Here is a 16563-nt window from a genome sequence, read left to right on the forward strand (position 1 = left end):
TAAATAAGGTTAAGGTCCCTCTAAATAGAGGAACCTTAATGCCACTGCTACCCGTACCTTTACCCGACCGATATGTGTAAGGCCTGCGGGCACAGAGCAATACTGAGCAACATGCTGTGCGTATGTGCCGGCAACAACGGCCGCGAAAACGCCGCCGTTCACAGACCAGACAGCCTTGAGCTCACTTGTTACAGCCGCTGCCCCGGCTGCGGGGGTCTTCCGTCGGCTAAGGTCCAATACTGAGGGACTTTACCGTCGGCGCCACTAAAGCGCCGCTGTCGCTGGGAGGCCGTCCTCCGAAGGTCAGAGCTCAACGACCAGTCCCGGGCCGTCCGGCAGGCCGGGGCCTGCGCCCGAACCCAGGGACTCCGAGCCGTTATCTGAGGCCACCAAGACCACTTTGCCTGCCCATTCTGTGAAATGAATTCCTCTCTCTTGTACAGGTGTGGTAGTGCGGTTTCATCATGCTCATAAGCATTGGAAATCATTTTGCTAAAAAGAGTTTCTGGATTCCCGTGTAAAAATAAATGGGTCAGCTTGAATTACTGGTGGAAGGCTCGGACCAAGAGCGGATAGTCACGTATACTATAGTTATACATGGTCGTATAGCGGGAACATGTCACGTGACCAGTGTGACTTGATTATGGCGGCGTAACTGGTTTTCCATCATTTCGGCGGGAACAAGTCATGCGAATGCTGCTATGAGACTTTTGCGGGCAAATGTCACATGATTAGCGTTTGGCCATTTTTCGCCACATGACCACATGATTTCACGTCATGTGACTAGGGTTACGTGCTTTTGGCGAGAATATGCCACGTGGCTAGCGTTACGTGTGAGTACGTCAGGCGACTAGCGTTACATGGTTTTTGAGGCAACAAATCGCATAACTTAATTGTGTTACGCGCTGGTTTTGTCACATCACTAAGAATTACAACATTATTTAAAGTGAATGACAAGAGAGAGAAGAATAAAAACATCAGAAAGGTAGGGAGGTTAACTAGACTGTCCAGTTTGCTACCCTACACGGGGGAGAGGGAAATGAGGGAGAAAAAGGAAGGCGTGCGCGCCTGTCTTGGAGGCGTTAAAGTGTAAAACGCAAAGCGGCGGGCAGGTGCCATCCCCGTGTCGTCTTAGCAAATAGTTGGAAACACTTGCCTTTTTGAGCATCGCGTTGCATTGTCAGCGCAGCTTGATAAACCCTACGGTCCTTGGAATTACTTATGTATGCCTTCTCTAGCGTAGACACAGATACAAAATATTGACGTGTTGTATGGTACCTCAGATATTCGCAATAATTGCTTTTTAATTGACGATCGCACAAGTATGAATGCTGAAATTGAGCAATATTGGTGGGCACCGCGGATAGGGTTGGCCGTTTGGGGTATCGTTACGGCGGACAAACAGACAATTGTACAGACAGACAGACCAAAATTTTCGCATCGAAGTGCCCCAAGAAAGACTATCGTCTTTAGAAGAGATAGAGAAGAGGAGACACACATTGCCCGTAACACTCACACCGCAAACACAATTCAGAATTCTCGGGCGGTCGCACAGTGATCTTGCCCTAAAGAATTCTAGAAAGCCTCGTGTGGCTTTCTTGGCTGAAGTACTTGAAGACCACGCTCTTAAGATCTTCTCCAGAGTAAAAGGTCGATCATCCAGCCTTCTTAAGGCACGCTGGAGAGTCCGGCGATCTTCTTCATTGTCTTGACAATGGCACGGGACATGGCTTAGAGTTTCTACACAATGGCAGTTATCACAGTTGGGGAGTCAGCCATACCAATGCGATAACTTGATAAATTTGTGAAGGCAACGCCGACCCACAACCAGCACAGCATTGTAGCATCCTGTCACGAAGTCTTTGATGGCAGCTGTAATTGGAGTAATGAAGGGAGGTTCCGTGGGCGTCGAGTGTAGTTCAGTGGAAGATTCCAAAGCATAAGTGTGGTATTATGTGCGATATGGCGAAGTTTTTTTGCGGCATCAATTCTTGACAGGGGTATGAGCAGTGCGGATGCTCCGTGGTGGGCACAATGGCAGTGTTGTCGGCGAGGTGATTACCACCAATCTCACAGTGACCAGGCAGCCATTGAAAGATTGTCATGTCCTTTGTTAGTTGTGCGATGACAGACTTTATTGATTTGAGATACCATTTGATGGTACCTCACGCGTCGTACACTTCGCGTACATTGAAGGGCCGCCTTGGAGCCGCAGAAGATAGCCCCCTTAGCAGAACATTCTCGCATAACAAATCTCATTGCGCTTAGAAGGGCGGCGAGCTCGGAGCCCGTAGATGTTGTGACTTGTGAAGTCTAGAACTTGACAGTGATTGATCTAGATGCAATCACAAAAGCGCCCGTCGAACTTCCCGAGACTGAACCGTTCGTATAAATATGCATATATCATGGTTTTCCCATGATATATGCAAAAGGTCTAATGAGATCTGCTTAAAGGCTGCAGATAACAAGCTAGCCTTTTTGTTTTTTCCCGGCACTTCAAGGTGTACAGGGGGTCTTTACAGGCACCACTCCAGGCATAGCAGTGTGGTTGACAAGAAAGCCAGGAAAAGTATAGGGGATGTAGTTTGTAGTATTTATGTACATGAGAATAAAGTAAAGTGGACAAAGCAAAAAAAAACAAGCCCGTACAATTTGTCTTCATTTGTTCAATTTGAGATAGGCAGTTACTTTAGGCATGTGACTTTGGTGGGTACATGTTACATGACTAGTGTCGTGCTGTGGTGAGACTGCCCTGTGCACGCTGTGGATAGTCCTGCACATATCCATGCATCTGGATAGCAGATAACTTGTAACTCAATCGTTAATGCACTTAATCGGCTAGTTTGTGATTATTGAATGCTTGCGTGATACTGAAGAAGACGTACACATATTACTCAAAAACACACAGGACAACAGTCTTTTTTTGTAGCCTTGGTACATGTTCACCAGTATTATAAAAGCATTTGGATGACAGTCTGGCATGATCTGTCTAGACATCAGATGCCGTAAAGTGTCAGCAGCATGTGAGTGCACACGTTTTGCAATATCAGACATTCAGGCAGCTATTGAAGCCACTGTTATGCTCACTTTAAATGCAAGTGGAAGCATCACAAGAAGCTCCCAAAGAGATCCAATTTCACAGTGAAACTGAAAAAAAAAATATATAATGGTCTCATTGCCACCCACAAGTTACATATGAAGAACTTGGGATTGGAGATGATAAAAAAAGATCTCTGAGGCAAGTGCCTGAACTGATGTCACAGTGACAACTACCAGGTGTACGCACATTATACTCAGGGGCTGCTTGAAGACTGAAAACAATAAAACTTTGTCAGCCTCATGACGTTGTCAAGAATGCTTTAAAAGAATATACTTCCCACATATGTATAAGCAGTTGCAACGATTGCACTCAATACCATGCCATAGCTCAAATGCTGCTTTCAATGAACGAATGGAATGTCGGACACTACGCTAGCTCATTAGCTACCTTAAGTGATAAGAAGTTAAATAACATCCGTTCAAAACAAAGCATTCATCAAAACAGAGATGTGTAAATACATACATAAAGTACAGAAAAAAAATCTCTTTGGATGGTCACAACAAACAAGGCCACAAAAACAAACAGCTATGAAATAGTTCTCAGATTGAAAGAAATAAGCTATTTATAGCAACTTTTTTATGCACACACAATAATCATATTAGCTGGGCAATAGGTGCATTAACGCACAACTATTGAAATAACTGCCAGTAGATAAAGAAAAGATCAGGAATTCTAAGGGTTCATTTTTCTCTGTTAGGTATATCATATTAATGAGAGCTAATAGACAGTCAAAACAAGGGAAGGATGTGGGATGTTATATGTAATAGTATGTAGGTTATACGTGTGAAGAAAGTAATGAGGACAAAAAGATAACTTGCCGCCAGCCGGGAATGGATCTGCAACATATATTACTTTCTTCCCATTTATGCCATAACTACTACAAGTAACATCCCCTGTACTTCCCTTGGTATTACCGTCTGTCAGTTGTCATTAATACTGCCAGTAGATAAACCACTGGGGTCACGTACCAACACATCGCACACCAGACATGTAAAACAAAGTTCGAGAAGTTCGTTTGGGTGTTAGCTCAGTCTGTCAAATAAGCAAAATAGACTGAATTAACAATGTGGCATATCGCATATGTGATGTCAAATGAACAGACAAGGCTGGAGAACGTAGAGGTACACTTTCAATTGCTTTTTCTTTTGAAAAAAAGATGACGTAGGGGTGTAGCAAAATTAACTGCTGACCATATTACTCTCAGGGCTTGGTAAATGCAAAGGAAGTACACACGTGAACTGCCTGCCACATCTTTATCTTTCTGCTGGTCAGCTTGTTAATAAGTGCGTGTAAACAAATAAAAAATTGTCTGATATAGACATTAGCTAATTGGTTCTCTGTGCTACATCTTGTTTAAAAATAGATCCTGTTCAAAACTATATTTGTTCAAAAAATACCTGCACAATTAATGCTGTTTAGAGAGAAAAATTATTTCTGCTGGAAGCTGTATCATAGTAGACGTTACAAGGCTTTTGTGTTTCAGAATGCATAACACGAACAAGGCATACACCTATTTTCTTATGCAGTGAAAAGCGAATAAATTTTTTAAGGCTTCATAATGTTAAAAGATGTGAATTTAGTTGATGTTCTAAAATGACCGAGAGACTTTAATTGTTCAGACTAGTGACTAATATGTTCATCATCTTGAACTATGCAAGTAGAATAACTTGAAATATGCTAAAGTAATTATGACAGGATGCCTTTACACAATATTTACTGACTGCGAATTAATGTAAAATATTCAAGTTTAACCTTCATTGAATAGTAATTGCGAATCCACAAACCAAACCTAAATTGCCTAACTAGAGAAGAAAAGCATGGAAATTAACGCTCCATGAATGGCTCTAAAAGCACTGAAAATCCAAGGCTGACAACAGAACTCTGCAGTGTAATCTCGAAGACTGTGCAGACATCTTGCAATTGAAGGGCAAACAAAATGCTTTGATGAGCCATCACATCTCTATAAATCTAGCAAGCCGTCGATGTAGAAATTGATAGGCCAGAGAAAGATTTATGAAACAAACTTCTAGTGAAATAATACCAAAATTACAAAAAAAGCTTGTTTATGTTCTTTTAGTTCGCAGTTAAACAAAAATCTATATGCGCCAGACAGATGTCCCTTCCTTGTTAATTCCTCACTTTCAACTTAAAGCTTCGTGCACGGGATGCCTGCATGTGTTTTCTTTGCAATCTCACAGCACAGTCAGTAAAGGACAGTCTTTGCCTTTCATTATTCTCAATCTTTGATCCAAATTTCTCCCACAGTGATTTGCCATGTCACAGCCGAACAGAAATCTGTGACAGATGTTCAATTAGAGGTGAATATCACCTCTAAATGTTGACAAGTCAAGGTTTGGCTGCCTTGGGCCAATTTCGGCCGTAGCATCAGGAACTGTTGCAGTCGCGCTCGTAGGAGCAGTCGCTGCTGTACTGTAGCATGATTCTGTTGATTGCCGAACCGTTCTTTCAGTAGATCTATGGCGTTGGCGTACCACGTTTCAGAAATGGGGAAACCAGAGGTCGCCGCTGCCGCTTCACCTGCAAGGTAATGCCGTAAGTAGAAAAACATCGTCGTCTGTTGCTGTCGCGTTCACAGGAGCAGTCGCTGCTGTACTGTTCACCCGTCCAAAACTGTCTATTTTGCAGCGAATATCGACGAGCATGCCGATAGCTTAATCCTTACACTCTACTGCCACGACATACTCCGCTTCGAGCTCCTCGTCAGTTAGGTGCTCCTCGAGTGCATCATTGATCTTTGAGAGCTCGATGTTGCTAGCTGACAAATGGTCATAGATACCTGTAAGCTGGGGCTACTTCACGGTAGGGTTCGTTAGCAGTGACCTTGCTACCTGCAGGAGCTTCATGTTCTGTGCTTGTCGAGCGGAAGCGCTTAGTAGGCGATCCATCGGGTCCGGTGTTGAAGTCGATGAGTCTGGTCTATGTTGATCAGGGACAATTTGTTGTAGTCCTCGCAGCCCACAGCACGATGCGGTGGAGTAGAAGGTCCCCTCGAGTCGTGTGATGAAAAAGACGTATCCGCAGGAGGGGTTTCGACACCGCAATGTAAAGGGAAACTATTGATCGGGGAAGAAACCAGACTGAACGCTGTTTATGGTGTCAAATTCTTCTTTTCTTGCAGTGCTCGGCGGCACTTCTGGAGGCTGGCATTGGCTGTTGCATGTCCCTCTGTCATGGTCATACAGCGACTTGGTTCGATGAAGTGCCAGCGAAGCCTGTTGCGGTCGGCCTTGGCTGTTGCGAGCTGGATGGTCTCTGGAGCACACAATAGCACATCTCCTGGCTAGTTGGTTAGACGTGCATTTGTCCGTGTTTCGTAGTGCTGTGAACTCCTCAAATGTCTCAGGAAGTCGGCTTTGGCTGTTGTGTGCCAGACACTCTCGGCCACGTAGCAACTTGATCCGATGGGCTGCTAGACAAATGTTAATGTATTGCTAACAGTAGCAAGCACCTATATGCTATTATAAAGGTCCCACCAGGCAATAACAAACATGCAATAGAAATCGGGCACGTCTAAAAATTAACGAATGGAGAGTAGCGCAATAGGAGCTCTAATGCTGCACTGCAAAGTTGAAAGACCCAGAAAGCACAGAAATCTTCAATGACCATAATATATATTCCGCCTCACATGCCCTTGTCAAAGCTCATCCCAAAACATCAATACACTTAGCCCAGAAGTAAACTGAATATTACATCATAGTGTTCCACAAACATGTGGTCTAGATTCCGCCATTCACACTTTACAACACACTACGCAGGATTTCACTTGTGTGCAGTGAGGGCTCAAGTACGGTGCTACACATGGGCTAGTTTTAGTACACTACCCAGACAAAAGGGTTAGTTGCACACCCGAGCGCCGGCGCCTGATATCGAGTCGAGTAGCTCAAAATCAGCAAATATGATGATCACAGGTTCATTAACCGACTGCACAGACATATTACATACCTCCATGCTGCACGATACGGTACAAATTATCCACATACGCCACAATAAAGTAGTTCGGCTAGTTGAGATCTAACGTTATCAGAACATCAGAAGTCACAAGTGCGTGTGTCGCACTCATGATTGAGCCAAATACCAACAAAACTTCTCGACTGTGGTTGGCTCCTTTGAGCAGCTTGCGCGAACGACCGTATCAAGGTGCATTAATTCAATCAGGATCGGGCATGATCGCGATCTAAGAGCGCCGACTTCAGTGAGAGTAGTGACGTGTGAGGCATGTAATACAAGTAAAAATTGCAGTATGCAGACGTAGTTCACACGAAAAGCTAACTTTCGGCGACTCTAGCAAATATATCATGCTCGGTAGACGATACCGTGAGAATTTTTTTTTATTATTATTATGAGCAATTTTTTTTTAGAACTTAGTAAGAAATCACACTCGATGGACATGCACAAACACGTACGGCGCTAAGGCGAGTACATAAGAAGCGATTTCCTGATGCCAGCACCTCGAAAATCTTACGTGCACAAAGTTCGTAGGTCACAACACAACATCCGTTTGTGCATCACTGAAATTCCCCAAGGAGCAGCCGAAAGTTGAAGCACGAGTTCTCGCTGCTTTGCAGTACACTCACAGAACACTTATACTAGGTACACCAGTAATTGTGACTGTATCGACTGAACAACTGGTATCACGCACACTCGATTAGTCGATTTCACATCGCAACCGGCTCCCGTAAAAACAAGATCCCCGAGATAGACAACGCATTTCTTGGAGGCCATGTTCAGTACTCTGACTTTTGAACATCACATACTCTCGACTACATGCATTCAGGAGAAAAAGAGCGAATAGAAAAATTTGAGCAAGGCGAAACATTATATGAAGCGAATATTTTCCAAAACTTTGTTAACCTGCCGGTTATAACTAAAAATTATTTATTTACACAACTGATATAGTTAAAAGTAATGTGACACTTGCTGGTGTAGCGGCTACCTACGTGCGTTATAGTGAAACAAAAGCGTTTTGCACGTAATAAATACAGAATTACAGAAACACGAAACAATATTTTGAAAGGGTTAACTAAAAGGTATCTATATGAGAGCTTTTACACACTGATAATGAGTAAATTTTTTTATAATACGTGACTTGTCATTAATAATTATCTAAGTTCAAATGACTACTGGTAGACCACGTCTGCGGGCTTTTGTGAAAGACAGCATGTGACTTCCACGTTCACCTCATCGCTCAGGTCTCTCCTCAAATCCACGCACTAATCTTTCGCCTTTTACTAAAGATTACCGTGGGGAGGGACACTCAAATGAGCCTATAGGCCAATTTTTGGGAGGCCTTACCCGTTTGGGTGAGGCCTAACAATGAAATCCAAAGAAAGAATTCGAGTGTCATTGACGACAGAAGGGAACAACGTAGTGAGATAAACGGGGTTAGCAGTGGAGGTTGTGTGACGAGGTTTCGCCAGAGCGGTGAAGTGAATTCATCGACTAGCAAGGGTGGTGGTAATCGAATTGCTCATAGTAATTAATCTAATCGAACAGTTCCTGTTGGACTATATCGTGTAGAATACACCATCGTGGTCGTTGCATTGCCTGGACTGAACCACGGCCGCTGGATGAAAAAGCGCACGGTACGGCTTACAGTTAACGTGATAGCGGAGGTTACGGGAAGGGCGTTACCGTGCAGAAATGTTCGTTGCGGACCGCGTTTATAGTTCAACGAGATAGCGTTTACGTGCCCTAACTGAGACGGTGACGCCACCTATCGAATGGTTAATAAGTTAAAGACAGTGAAAATAAAACGAGAATGTTTGCCAATGCTACCGCGCGAATCATTGTTACAAGCTTATTTTACTAATAATAAAAGCAAATAAATATGAACCACGCACCAAACGCGAAAAAATTATGTTGCCAGTTTGTTTACATTGATCTTGCAGTTAGGCCTAGGCGCGTTCGAAATGGCAAGCTAACTCAAAAACTACGCTGGCTAATCCGTAATACTCGGTCGTCGAAGCTAACTGAAGGCAAGCGAAGCCACTTTAAACAGTCGTTTGCCGCGTACGCGTACAAGCGGAATCTTTCAACAACTACGCCAAAATCACTTCGAAGCGGTCGTCCGAGAGCGCCACCTTGTTTACCTACACTGCGTGCACCTACGCTACCACGGTAACGTCAAATCTGAAAAGTACCGCGCATACAGTAAGCGGTACGGGTAACGTGCGTTACCGTACCACTGCGCACTTCGATTCTGGTATCACGGTACGCCCGGTATACTATAACTGTCTAATGGGAGAACGCGTGTCAGCCGTAGTTGCAGTTGCGGCCGCTGCAGCGCGACGGGGTGAGGATGGGGAAACGAGTGGCGGCGGCGCCCTCGGGGCGGCAGCCGCAGCAAATTAGCTGGTCGTTGTTACACAGTGACCCACTCAATTGTTCTAATCAGTGTTTTTTGAATCTCATTTACTGCAGTGATGACATATTGTGTATTTGGTAGAGTACGTAGGTGCTATCTTGAATTGAATTTTCGTGTGCGTGCCGAGCACCTGACTTTTTTTTTTTCCCAGAACCAGCTCAGTCTTGCTTTGAGGCTGAAAGAAAAATCTACAATGCATGTAGCTGAATTATTTGGCACTGAATGCGTGACAAAGTCGTTCTATTTATGAAGATGTGTTAAACTAGTATTTCAATTTTTGTGGCACTTATTCAGCACCTTCGCGTTTTTTCAGCCGGAATGCTTGACAACTAATTTTTAGGACACTTGGCAATATACGTTCATAGTTTTTGTATGCTGAAAACGCATAAAAACATGATTTGAATATTTTTCGTGTTATTTGTGGAAAGTAATTCAGCTTCAAACGCTGGATAAATGTGGTTTCTACAAACATGGTGAAGCTCTCCTCGTAACTTCATTGAAGAGGCTACGAAAGTATACAGCATTAGAAGTGGCATTTCAATTTCCTAATAGTTCATACTAGACAGGAACATATATATATATATATATATATATATATATATATATATATATATATATATATATATATATATATATATATATATATATATATATATATATATATTGCCACCTAGAGTTGTGAGCCGGCAAGCCCTAGCGAGCCGAAAAGGGCAAGGAGAACGAAGAAGAAGGGTGGTTAGCGCCTCGTTTCGAAGATACACGCTCGTGTCTTTCTGCCCCGCTGTTCCTGTCCCTTCTCTACGGCTCTTGGTACGTGACAAACTGGTGGAAGTGCTGGGTGATCTATGCACCGTACCCCTCCACATACCAGGAACACAAGCGTCGTACCGGTGGTCACTCCTGTGCACCGCGCCAGCAGAAGGATCCGAGGGCAATCCCCTGAGTTTGGACTGCTCGCAAACAACATGGCAGCTCCGACCAGCCATGCCGACACCAACCCAACCGGTACGAACGGCACAACGCCGCTCCATTGCACATTACTCACACCGCGAACGCCAAATCCTTTTCATGGCACTGCACTTGAGGATGTGGAAGATTGGCTTGTCCATTACGAGTTCGTTGCCGTGCACAACCAGTGGGACGACGCAGACAAGCTGCGGCACGTCTATTTCAGTCTTTTGGACGGCGCACGTGTCTGGTACGAGAACCGGGCAGGTATTCTTACATCATGGGAAGACTTCAAACGCCGACTTCTTGCGACATATGCAAGCCCTGACCGTCGGGAGAGAGCTGAGCGCGATCTGCAGTCCCGCATACAACTACCAAATGAAGGGGTTGCGATGTATGTCGAGGAAACGACGCGCCTCTTCCACCGAGCTGACCCCGGCATGCCAGAAGAAAAGAAGGTACGGTACCTCATGCGCGGGGTGAAAGAGCAACTTTTCGGTGGGCTTGTACGCAGTCCACCCAAGACTGTGTCAGAATTTCTCACGGAAGCTGTCACCATCGAAAGCACCCTTAGGCACCGGGCCCCGTCATACGAGCGGCACGTCAATGCTTCAACTACGGACTACTTTGGAGCTTTCGGTGGCCAAATGGATTTTTTCCGAGAGCTCATACGTTCAGTCATCCGCGAAGAACTCCAGAAGCTGTCAGTGCCCTCGCAGCCCCCTACCTCTTCGTTCTCCAGCGTTGTCCGAGATGAAGTCCAGCATGCTTTAAGAGAACCATCTTGCATGCGGGATTATCAACCACCCGGTGACTTCCCCCGCTTGTCGTATGCTCAAGCTTTGCAGCAACCTGTAACACCCGCAATCCCGCATCCCACCGTGACCCCAGCTATGCTGCAGACGGTCCAAGCGGCGCCATATTACAGCGCACCTCGCCCGATCCCGCGAAAATCAGACGTCTGGCGTGCGCCTGATCGACGTCCTCTCTGCTTCCACTGTGGCGAAGCTGGGCATCTTTACCGACACTGTTCTTACCGGCAACTTGGACTACGCGGATTTTCGACGAACTCACCACCACCCAGGTTCGGTCAGCGGCCCCCTGATATTGAAGAGTATGTGGCTCAACAGCGCGGAACTTCGTCATCCTTTCACCAGTCACGCTCCCCGTCGCCGCGGCGATTTTCTCCTAATCGCCGCACCTATTCGAGCGTGGCGCAGGGTCGGTCCCCCAGTCCGCGCCGGGAAAACTAACCACAGCGACCTTCGGGGGCGAGGCCGCTCATACTGGACAAGCTCAAGGCCTCCTACCGACGCTTCCGCAAACTGAAGATTCCCCGACGACGACGACACCAGCTGGTTCCGAAAAGGTTTCATTAGATATTCCAGTGCTGCTCGACGGTCGCAAAGTCACTGCTTTAGTTGACACGGGTGCGGATTTTTCTATAATAAGTGAAAAACAGGCTGCTCTTCTAAAGAAAGTGACGATGCCTTGGAACCTCAAGCCAATTCGTACTGCTGGCGGGCACATCGTCATGCCACTCGGCGTTTGCACAGCACGAATACAGATTCGTGGTTCAACCTTTGTTATCAGCTTGAGCGTTCTCCGTCAGTGTTCTCGAGACCTGATCATTGGCATGGACTTCCTGAGGGAGCACGGTGCTATCATCGACATTCGACAACGCCTCGTCACGTTCTCAACAAAAAGCGCCACACCAGAGCATAATCCCGACCACGATCGAGTATGTCTGCGTGTAATTGACGATGCTGTGACGATACCACCGCGCTCAAGTGTTATGGTTCAAGTGGCTGGTAACAAATCAGCACACGGTGAAATGGTGGCGGAGAGCAATCGATCCCTGCTCTTTTCCCAAAGTGTCTGCGTAGCACGAAGCCTAGTAGACCTTCACGATGGCCATTGCGAGGTACTTGTTACGAACTTCAGCTACGAGCGCCGACACCTTTTCCCTGGTACTGTCATCGCCTATGCCTACCCAGTAACTAATGTGACTGAGTGTTTTGCTTCCGAGGCAACCGATAATACCGAAGCACCTCTCCGGGGCGTCGACATAAATCCAGCGCTTTCTGACGAAAACAAACGAAGGCTTAACGACCTGTTGATAGAATTCCACGCCTGTTTTGCACGTTCATCGAGAATCCGCCAAACATCGATTACCAAACACCGTATTATCACCTACGGCGACGCGCACCCTATACGGCAACAGCCTTGCCGCGTTTCACCAACCGAACGACGCGCGATTCAAAAGCAAGTGAAGGAAATGCTTCAAGACGGTGTAATACAGCCATCAAGTAGCCCTTGGTCATCGCCAGTGGTCCTTGTAAAGAAGAAGGATGGTACACTTCGCTTTTGTGTCGATTATAGGAAGCTGAATAACGTCACAAAGAAAGACGTGTACCCGTTGCCTCGAGTGGACGATTCTCTTGACAGGCTGAGGCGAGCAAAGTACTTTTCCTCAATCGACCTCAAAAGTGGTTATTGGCAAATTGAAGTCGATGAACGTGACCGCGAAAAAACGGCTTTTGTAACTCCTGACGGCCTGTATGAGTTCCGAGTGCTCCCATTCGGCCTCTGTTCCGCTCCGGCCACATTCCAACGAATGATGGATACCGTTCTCGCTGACCTCAAGTGGAAAAGTTGCCTCGTCTATCTAGATGATGTCGTTGTCTTTTCAAAAACGTTTGACGAGCACCTTCATCGCCTTCGGAGTGTTTTTGAAGCCATACGATCCGCTGACCTTACCCTCAAGCCAGAGAAGTGCCATTTCGGCTACAATGAACTGAAGTTCCTCGGTCACGTTGTGAGCGCTGCAGGCGTTCGGCCCGATCCCGAGAAGACTGCCGCTGTGGCCTCTTTTCCAGCTCCGACAGACAAAAAAAGTCTTCGGCGATTTCTGGGGCTCTGCGCCTACTATCGCCGTTTTATTGAAAACTTCTCTAAGGTTGCGGAGCCTCTCATCAGACTTACGCGTGACGACACCCCATTTCAGTGGACTGACGAACAAGCGACTGCCTTTGCGGAACTGCAACATCGATTGTGTTCCCCTCCTTTACTCGGTCATTTCGATGAGGACGCTGACACAGAGGTGCGCACTGACGCAAGCAACATTGGTCTCGGAGCTATCCTGCTGCAAACACAAGATGGGATTGAACGTGTGATTGCCTACGCGAGCCGCACTCTATCACGTGCCGAAACCAACTATTCAACGTCAGAGAAGGAATGTCTCGCGGTAATATGGGCGATTACAAAGTTCAGGCCTTATCTATATGGGCGCCCATTCAAAGTTGTGAGTGATCACCACGCTTTATGTTGGTTGGTTAACCTCCGAGACCCCTCTGGGCGATTAGCACGATGGAGTCTGCGACTTCAGGAGTTCGATATCACCATTGTATACAAGTCGGGTAGAAAGCATGAAGACGCCGACACGCTATCACGAGCACCTCTGGAGTCCGACCATACAGCTGTAGAAGACGACAGCACCTTCCTGGGGACTCTCAGTGGGGCGGACCTCCTCAGTAAGCAACGAGCGGACCCCGAGTTAAGACCCATCATCGATCATTTAGAAGGCAGCACCGCGTCTGTTCCTCGTCCCCTTTCCCGTACGTTGCCGTCATTTTGCTTACGACACGACATATTATACAAGAAAAACACTGGTGTTGGCAGCAGATCTTATCTTCTAGTCGTCCCTCATGACCTTCGTGATGACATCCTATTAGCCTGCCACGATGAGCCGACATCCGGCCACCTGGGATACTCACGGACACTCGACCGGGTTCGAAAGCTATATTTCTGGCCAAAACTCGCAGCTTGTGTCAAACGCTACGTGAAAGGATGCCGCGAATGTCAGCGTCGCAAGTCACCACCTGTGAAGCCTGCAGGCCTCTTACAACCCATCGATCCACCGCGTACGCCGTTTGACCAAGTTGGGATGGACCTTCTTGGACCGTTTCCTATGTCTCACTCCGGAAACAAGTGGATCATCGTCGCAACTGATTACTTGACGCGTTATGCTGAAACGAAGCCATTGCCACGCGGTACAGCATCTGAAGTCGCCCAGTTTTTCATGCACCACATTGTGCTTCGTCATGGTGCCCCGTCATTCATCATCACTGACCGAGGGACAGCGTTTACGGCAAAACTGTTGGACGACATCTTCAAGCTCAGTTACACGAACCACCGCAAGACAACCGCATACCACCCCCAGAGTAACGGCTTAACAGAAAGGCTGAACAAAACGCTGGCGGACATGATTTCTATGTACGTGGATGTGCAGCATAAAACGTGGGACGAAATCCTGCCATACGTAACGTTTGCGTACAACACCGCAACCCAGGAAACGACAAGGTTCGCACCCTTCCGCCTCGTTTACGGTAGAGACGTGCAAACCATGCTAGACGCTATGATTCCTTGTGACATCGACCAGCACGAGCTACTAGCTCCCGATGTCGACGATTACATTCAGCGTGCAGAGGAAGCACGTCAATTAGCTCGCGTGCACATAAGATCGCAGCAATGTGAAGACGCCCGAAGGTACAATATCCACCACCGACAAGTCTCCTACCAACCTGGCGACCAAGTGTGGGTTTGGACTCCTGTTAGACGGCGAGGTCTGAGCGAAAAACTCCTGAGCAAGTACTTCGGACCCTACAAAGTATTACGGCGGTTGAACGAGGTCAACTATGAAGTTATTCCAGACGGAGGCTCGGCAACGACACAGCGCCACTCACCACGAACAGAGATTGTGCATGTCGTCCGCCTAAAACCTTATATTACGCGGTGATACTCGTCTTATTATGCCCAGGCAGCAAACATTTTCGTTTTTTTTTTACATTGCCCGTTGGGTCTCGAACGAACTGTGAACTCTGTTAATGGTTTTTTTTTTCTCTTATGACCAACCTCAGACAATTTTTTTTTGCACCTGCATATGCCCTGTGCGCTATAGCTACCGTTTCTCTTTTTTTTTTTCCCTTACCGACCCTGCTGTCCCCTTGTGTATGAGCATCGGGTCGATGCTCTAATGGGAGGGGGAATAATGCCACCTAGAGTTGTGAGCCGGCAAGCCCTAGCGAGCCGAAAAGGGCAAGGAGAACGAAGAAGAAGGGTGGTTAGCGCCTCGTTTCGAAGATACACGCTCGTGTCTTTCTGCCCCGCTGTTCCTGTCCCTTCTCTACGGCTCTTGGTACGTGACAATATATATATATATATATATATATATATATATATATATATATATATATATATATATATATATATATATATATATATATATATATATATATATACGGCCGGGTCATGTGACAATTCACCGTGTTTTATTGTTTACACATCGCTAAACCATGGCTGATGTAGGGCAGTCGAGTACACGTGCCTTCGTTTCAGCGAGCACAGGGGCTAATTTATTGATGATACATAGTAGAACAAATAAACAGTAATTAATGACAGAAGCGCATGAGGGAGACTGCCAGAAGACAAGCGTGTTGGAGTGCTATCGGCACGTGGCTATCGGGATTCGCCAATGCCCGTGGAGAGGCTAATATGAAAATACCGAATGGATGGTTTTATTGTCAATAGACACATAAGCCAATAGTTGGGCGCACAAGATGGAGGCAGAACAAAACAACAATAACAAATAACGGGAAAATTAAACACAGACGATTATAGCGGATTATTTATGTCATCTTTTTTTTTTCCTACCGCAGCTCTTTTCAAAACGACCCTCCTCACAATCTCCCGGCTAGAGGCTCTCAACGTGTGTGTCGGCTGCCAGTATTTCTATTTTTCAAATATAAAGTCTTGTCGCCCACCAGCTGCTTTTCGGCATTTTCTTGCCTTCGCATGTTTTGCAGCTGTGTGTTTGACTCTGTGTGCTGTTCCGCAAATGGCCACAGACAGCCGAACTTCTTCACTGGAAGGGGTGCTCGAGCTGTTTTACGAAAACGAACACCAGTTCCACATGGCCTTGCGAGAGATGCACGACATCCACAACGCGACAGCGTTCGGAAATAACTGGAAATAATGACAAAGGTGCCAAGGGCTTAAAGGCAGGCATTAGAAGAGAACTAGAGGTACGCCGGGAATCAGAAAAAGAAAAACTAGAGATAAGAGAAAACGG

General features: G+C 46.2%; 1 long non-coding RNA gene and 1 other non-coding gene across 2 annotated transcripts in view; both read left to right on the plus strand.

Annotated features, from left to right (window-relative positions):
* Positions 1-16563, plus strand: part of LOC142803760 (uncharacterized) — a 157961-nt gene that overhangs the window by 110645 nt on the left and 30753 nt on the right. The gene's annotated exons all lie outside the window — the stretch shown is intronic.
* Positions 8303-8427, plus strand: LOC119160222 (U5 spliceosomal RNA). Its single transcript, XR_005108295.2, has one exon. It is a non-coding gene; the product is annotated as a U5 spliceosomal RNA (small nuclear RNA).

The sequence above is a fragment of the Rhipicephalus microplus genome, chromosome 3 (genome assembly GCF_043290135.1).
Source record: "Rhipicephalus microplus isolate Deutch F79 chromosome 3, USDA_Rmic, whole genome shotgun sequence".
In the NCBI taxonomy this organism is placed as follows: domain Eukaryota; kingdom Metazoa; phylum Arthropoda; class Arachnida; order Ixodida; family Ixodidae; genus Rhipicephalus; species Rhipicephalus microplus.